This window comes from Schistocerca nitens, chromosome 12 (genome assembly GCF_023898315.1).
Source record: "Schistocerca nitens isolate TAMUIC-IGC-003100 chromosome 12, iqSchNite1.1, whole genome shotgun sequence".
In the NCBI taxonomy this organism is placed as follows: Eukaryota; Metazoa; Arthropoda; class Insecta; order Orthoptera; family Acrididae; genus Schistocerca; species Schistocerca nitens.
In genome coordinates, this window is record NC_064625.1 from 133,955,718 (window position 1) to 133,963,317 (window position 7,600).

Sequence of the window (7,600 nt, forward strand, 5' to 3'; positions counted from 1 at the left end):
TTGAATTATCCTTAGGCATCACTCACGAATCTCAAAGGGTACTGACACGGAGTATTCTTTGGGAACGTTGGTTCTCCTTTGCGAATTTTAATTATAATGATTTTGCGATTTACTATGATTTTGTATCTTGAGATGATTTTACTGGAATCCTATCTTTCTTTCGTATGTTAATAAATTACTAAGTATTAGATTCCTGATTCAATTAGAAGTTAATATGCAAATAATAGTGTTAACTCGAAATTTGTTTGCTTGTTCATTTTTCATGGAATTTGGAACTCGTTTTGGGTAAATCTTTGGTAATTTTTGAGCCAATTTTTGATTTTCATTTCTCGTCCGAGGAAGCGGCATTACAGGGAAAAGCTATTGACTAGACTAGATAGGAACAATAACACCATTATCTTGTCATTCTTTTAAATTCACTTGCAACTTTGTTTTTAAGTGCATGACGGAAAGTAGAGGCCCCAAAACACTTAGGTTGTGCTTTGTCCTCTTTGTAATGCATAGACCAACATTATTTGTTCTGACAAGTCCTTCAGAAAATAAATCAGCAAACTCCTGAATGAAATGAGTAGCACTGTCTTCTGGGTTAAATACGAGGACCAAACAAATCAAAAGATTGCAACCCAACAATATTTTCACAATCGCACGATCGCAAAATGGTAAATGTCTCTGTTCTGGTGTGAGACTCGAATGTGGCTGGCAAACTACATGTACCATGCAGTGGAATGTCCTGACCGTTATGCGCAGTAAATTGTGTGCAAGATTTGTCAACTGCAGCGAGCCCAGCTGTTCATAAGTGGAACGATTAAGCAATGTAACGGAAGCGCCACTGAGATCTGGTTTCGTAAGTCGTGTCCGGCAATGACTAAGTTAGCAAACACTTGGATTGACTGGCATTGCACAGAACTTGGGCTGAGTGCAGGCACATCCTGAATCTGGTCATTACCAGTACTGGTAGCCAGTTTAGAAGAAACTACGTTCACTCAACGAGAAGGTGCTCCACGCTTACAAAAGGACAAGCGAGTAGAGTTCTTTTTCTGTTGCAATCACACGGACTGTACACGACCTGGATTTCCACAAGCATAGCAAGCCGCGTTCGAAGAAAGGCAATGTTATTCGTGGAAAAGTAAAGGGGACATGATTTCACAGTAGACACTAGTTTACTCTGGCCAAGGTGTGATGGCTTGCTTATCCGAGGTGGTCGGTCGCTAGGCCGTATGTGTTTGTCACTGTGTTATACGGCAGGCGGCAGCTACCACAAAATTTTCCACGGCATTATACAGGGTGGTCCACTGCTCGTGAGCGGGCAAATATCTCACGAAATAAGTGCCAAAAGAAAAAAATACAAAGCCGGAAACTTGTCTACCTTGAAGGGGGAAACCAGATGGCGCTATGGTTGGCCCGTTAGATGGCGCTGCCATACGTCAAACGGATATTAACTGCGTTTTTCTAAAATAGGAACCCCCATTTTTATTACGTATTCGTGTAGTACGTAAAGAAAGATGAATGTTTTAGATGGACCACTTTTTTCGCTTTAAGGTAGTTGGTGCTGTAATAGTCACTAACGTATAAGTACGTGGTATCGCGAAACATTCCGCCAGTGATGATTACATTAATTAGAAACAATAATTTTTGATAAATAATATACATATTAAAATATAGGGGGACAATGGTTGTTAAAGTTTTGTGAATGTTTGTTAGAAAAGGCTTACGTTATTTATTATTCGTCGTTTGTAAGGGCATGTTACAACTATCACACGAGTCCTGATCTTTAGTAACTTGTAATGCCTGTTCAGAGTAGGATGAGAGTGGTGGAAAATTTGATCACGAATCCTACTGTCTGGCACGCTGCACGTAATTGGATCACTGTAGTACTGTCAACAGATACATTGAGAACCCCTCAGTTCAATGACCCACTTACGGTATGTCTGTTCTGGCTTTTTCGGCAATCGAAAGAACATGTAACGAGCTGCAGCAGCCTGTGCCTGATCCTCGTCATAGTGAGGGCGGAAACTCTTAGTTACCGGAATCGAGCGAAACCAGCGCGCGCCGGCTGACGCCGTAAACTGTGGTATCTTGTTGAAGCTGCATGGGCAGCTGTACCTGTACGCGCCATACAAGCTCTGTTTGACTCAATGCCAAGGCGTATCAAGGCCGTTATTACGGCCAGAGGTGGTTGTTCTGGGTACTGATTTCTCAGGATCTGTGCACCCAAATTGCGTGAAAATGTAATCAAAAATGGTTCAAATGGCTCTGAGCACTATGGGACTTAACTTCTGAGCTCATCAGTCCCCTAGAACTTAGAACTACTTAAACCTAACTAAGGACATCACACACATCCATGCCCGAGGCAGGATTCGAACCTGCGACCGTAGCAGTCGCGCGGTTCCGGACTGCGCGCCTAGAACCATCGAGAAAATTGGGGCCAATTATCGTTCCTGCTATAATGCCGCACTATACATTAACCCATCACGGCCGCTGATGTTCCACTTGTCGCAGCCATCGTGGATTTTCCGTTGCACAATAGTGCATATTATGCCGGTTTACGTTACCGCTGTTGGTGAATAACGCTTCGTCGCTAAATAGAACGCGGGCAAAAAATCTGTCATCGTCCCGTAATTTCTCTTGTGCCCAGTGGCTGAACTGTACACGACTTTCAGAGTCGTCGCCAGGCAATTCCTGGTGCATAGAAATATGGTACGGGTGCAATCGATGTTGATGTAGCATTATCAACACCGACGTTTTTGATATTCGCGATTCTCGCGCAGTTTGTCTGCTACTGATATGCAGATTAGCGGCTATAGCAGCTAAAACACCTACTTGGGCATCATCGTTTGTTGCAGGTCGTGCTTGACGTTTCACGCGTGGCTGAACTCTTCCTGTTTCCTTAAATAACGTAACTATCCGGCGAACGGTCCGGACACTTGGATGATGTCGTCCAGGATACCGAGCAGCATAGATAGCAAACGCCCGTTGGGCATTTTATCACAATAGCCATACATCAACACGATATCGTCCTTTTCCGCAATTAGTAAACGGTCCATTTTAACACGGGTAATGTATCACGAACCAAATACCGTCCGCACTGGTGGAATGTTACGTGATACCACGCATACGTTCGTGACTATTACAGCGCCATCTATCACAAAGCGAAAAAAGTGGTCCAACTTAAACATTCATATTTCTTTACGTACTACACGAATATGTAATAAAAAATGGGGGTTCTTATTTTAAAAACCGCAGTTGATATCCGTTTGACATATGGAGCGCCATCTAGCGGGCCAGCTATAGCGCCATCTGGTTTCCCCCTTCAAGCTAGACGAGTTTCGTTCTTTGTAGTTTTTTCGTTTGATTCTTATTTCGTGAGATATTTGGCCCAGCCACTATCAATGGACCACCCTGTATGTCGTCTCTGTCTGTATATATTACTTTTTATGTAATGTGAGACTTGAAAACTTCATTGTTGCAGATTGTCTTTAAAAATCGTAATTTAATCTTTATGGCACATTAAAACTGTGTGCCGGACCGAGACTCGAACCCGAGACCTTTTCCTTTCACTGGTAAGCGTTCTTCGAACCCTTTTTTTATCTCATTTTGTTCTATATTGTTCGTTGAATTTTCCCGGAGCGGACGTCCGATGACACCCGTTCAGTTTCTTCGTTGATCCGTTCAGTCAGTCGCTTTTTTTATTATTATTACAGAGGGTAGCTAACCCTCTGACCGAACAGGCTGAACTGCCTTGCCGGCAGCCCAAGCACAACTCACGAGCCTTCCTCACAGCTTTACTTCCGCCAGTACCTTGTCTCCTACGTTCCAAACTTTACAAAATGGCTCTGAGCACTATGGGACTTAACTTCTAAGGTCATCAGTCCCCCAGAACTTAGAACTACTTAAACCTAACTAACCTAAGGACATCACACACATCCATGCCCTAGGCAGGATTCGAACCTGCGACCGTAGCGGCCGCACGGTTCCACACTGTAGCGCCTTTAACCGCTTGGCCACCACGGCCGGCCCAAACTTTACAAAAGCTCTCCTGCGAAACTTGCAGAACTAGCACTCCTGACGGACAGGATATTGCGGAGACATGGCTTAGCCACAGCCTCGGGGATCTAAATCTACATCTGCGTGATTACCCTGCTATTCACGATAATGTGTCTGGCAGAGGGTTCAATGAACCACTTTCAAGTTATCTCTCTACCGTTCCAATCTCGAACGGCACGCGAGAAAAACGAGCACTTACATTTTTCTGCGCGAGCCCTGATTTCTCATATTTTATCGTGATGATCATTTCTCCCGATGTAGGTGGGTGCCAACAGAATGTTTTCACAATCGGAGGAGAAAACTAATGGTTGAAATTTCATGAGAAGATTCCGTCGCAACGAAAATCGCCTTTGTTTTAATAATTGCCACTCGAGTTCACCTATCGTGTCTGTGGCACTATCTGCCCTATTTCGCTATAATACAAATTGAGCTGCCCTTCTTTGTACTTTTTCGATGTCATCCGTCAGTCCCACCTGATGCGGATCCCACACCGCACAGCAATACTTCAGAATGAGGCGGACAAGCGTGGTGTAAGCAGTCTTTATAGTAGACCTGTTGCACCTTCTAAGTGTTCTGCAAATGAATCGCAGTCTTTGGTTTGGTCTACCAACAACATTATCTACGTGATCGTTCCAATTTAGGTTATTTGTGATTGTAATCCCTAAGTACTTAGCTGAATTTACAGCATTCATATTTCTGTGACCTATCGCGTAATCGAAATTTTTCGGATTTCTTTTAGCACTCAAGTGAATAACTTCACACTTCTCTTTATTCAGGGTCAATTGCCAGTTTTCTAACCATGCAGATACCTTATCTAAACCATTTTCTAATCCGTTTTGGTCATCTAAAGACTTTAAAAGACGGCTTCATCTGCAAACCTTCTAATAGGGCTACTCAGATTGTCTCCTATGTCGTTAATGCAGATCAGGGTCTATAACACTTCCTCGGAGAACACCGGATATTACTTCTGTTTTATTCTATGACTTTCCGTCTATTACTACGAACTATGGTCTTTCTCAAAGGAAATCACGAATCCAGTCGCACACCAGAGGCGGTATTCCATAGGCACGCAGCTTGGATAGAAGGCGCTTGTGAAGAACGCTGTCGTAAGCCTTCTGGAAATCTAAAAATATGAAATCAATTTGACATCCCCTGTCGATAGCAGTCATTACTTCCAGAATGAAATATTCACTCTATGGTGGAGTGTACGCTGATACGAAACTTCTTGGCAGATCATATCAGCGCACGCTCCACTGCAGAGTGAAAATTGCGTTCTGGTAACATCCCCCAGGCTGTGGTAAAGCTATGACTCTGCAGTATAGAAAGTTCAGCGTGTTCGGTCAGAGAGCTGGCTGGACTGTGCAGTAAAGAAAGTGAGGAAAAGATCAACAACGAACTTCAATGGATGTCATGTGACGTCCGCTACATCCAGATACAGTGAAAAAAAAAAAAAAAGTTGGTAGAGCGCTTGCCAGTGAAAAGAAAAGATCCCGAGTTCGAGTCTCTGTCCGACACACAGTTTTAACCTGCCAGGAACTTTCGTATCAGCGGACACTTCGCTGCAGAATGGAAATTTCATTATGGAATATTATTATTTTCCGGCTAAGTTCACTTACATCGCGTTTAGAATATTACGTATTACAGTTTTTACGTAACGTTAAGAGATACAGATTCGCATTCCCCTATGTAGAATTTATTTAGCATCGACTACGAGAGAAGTACTTTACTGTTATATTACTTACTGCTGTAATTGACTTTATATATCAGAACACTCCGCAAAAATCTTATATGTGCCTGCGTTAGTCCAGGCCATGTCTCAAGTTGGGCTCTAAGTTCTAATGCTTCTAATGGCTTTGAGCACTATGGGACTTAACTTCTGAGGTCATCAGTCCCCTAGAACGTAGAACTACTTAAACCTAACTAACCTATGGACGTCACACACATCCATGCCCCAGGCAGGATTCGAAGCTGCGACCGTGGCGGTCGCGCGGTTCCAGACTGTAGCGCCTAGAACCGCTCGGCCACTCCGGCCGGCTGAAAACCACATATTGCATGTTGTACCACCATACACCTTCAGAGATGGTGTTCCAGATTGACCTACACACCGGTACCTCTAATGCCCAGTATCACGTCTTCTTGCGTTGATACATTATTTTTCGTGGTGCACATTGTCCCACTCCTCAACGGCGATTAGGCGAAGATCCCTCAGAGTTGTTGGTGGGTCACGTCGTTCGTAAACAGCCCTTTTTAATCTATCCCAGGCATGTTCGATAGAGTTCATGTCTGGAGAACATGCTGGCCACTCTAGTTGAACTATGTGGTTATCCTGAAGGAAGTTTAACTATATATGACGGTAGTATCTGTTCCCGAAAGAACAGTTACCGTCAATGACCATGCAGCTTTGCTAGAAATGAAATGATAATTTAATAGACACCCTAGCTGCAAGCAGGCGTTGATACACTTCATTGGGGACATGTTGAAAATGTGTGCCCCGACCGGGACTCGAACCCGGTAACTGTTCTTTCGGGAACAAATACTACCGTCATATATAGTTAAAAATATGGGTTCCCGGCCTTTGACCTTCTTGTGCGAACGCACACGCTATGCCCGAACTCGTACGGGACTTGGTAGATTAATCTGCCACGAGTACTGAGTATGATGGGCAAACATCTATTAGGCGCACTACGAATGTAGTGTTGTGGACATGTTGGGAATGTGGATCTCACGGGGAGCGTGCAAGGGATAACTCCCTGCAGACGCACTATTCTCTGTGCCCGCGGTGGCTCAGATGGATAGAGCGTCTGCCATGTAAGCAGGAGATCCCGGGTTCGAGTCCCGGTCGGGGCACACATTTTCAACATGTCCCCAATGAAGTGTATCAACGCCTGCTTGCAGCTAGGGTGTCTATTTAATTATCATTTCATCTGAAGGAAGTTGTTCAAATGTGTGTGAAATCCTACGGGACTTAACTGCTAAGGTTATCAGTCCCTAAGCTTACACACTACTTAACCTAAATTATCCTAAAGACAAACACACACACCCATGCCCGAGGGAGGACTCGAACCTCCGCCGGGACCAGTCGCACAGTCCGTAACTGCAGCACCTGAGACCGCTCGGCTAATCCCGCGCGGCCTGAAGGAAGTCAACCACAATATGTGTGCGATGGGGGCGTGATTTGTCGTCCATGAAGAAGACTGCCTCGCCAATATACTGCCGATATGGTTGCACTATCGGTCGGAGGATGGCGTTCACGTATCGTACAGCCGTTACGGCGCCTTCCATGAGCACCAGCGGCGTACGTCGGACGCACGTAATGCCATCTCAAAACAGCAGGGAACCTGCATCATGCTGCAGTCGCTGGCCAGAAGGTGTTCAGCCTGACCAGATTGCCTCTGAACACAGCTCCGACGATTGCCTGGTTGAAGGCCTATGAGACACTCATCGGTGAAGAGAACGTGATGCCAATTCTGAGCGGCCCATTCGGCATGTTGTTGGGTCCATCTGTACCGCATGGTGTCGTGGTTGCAAAGATGAACGTCGCCGTGGACGTCAGGAG

The 7,600-nt window shown here is 44.8% G+C and overlaps 1 non-coding gene across 1 annotated transcript; it reads left to right on the forward strand.

The window, feature by feature from the left end:
* Positions 1–6,816: 6,816 nt before the first annotated feature.
* On the forward strand, positions 6,817–6,891 carry Trnat-ugu (transfer RNA threonine (anticodon UGU)). Its single transcript has one exon. It is a non-coding gene; the product is annotated as a tRNA-Thr (tRNA).
* The last annotated feature ends 709 nt before the right edge of the window (positions 6,892–7,600 follow it).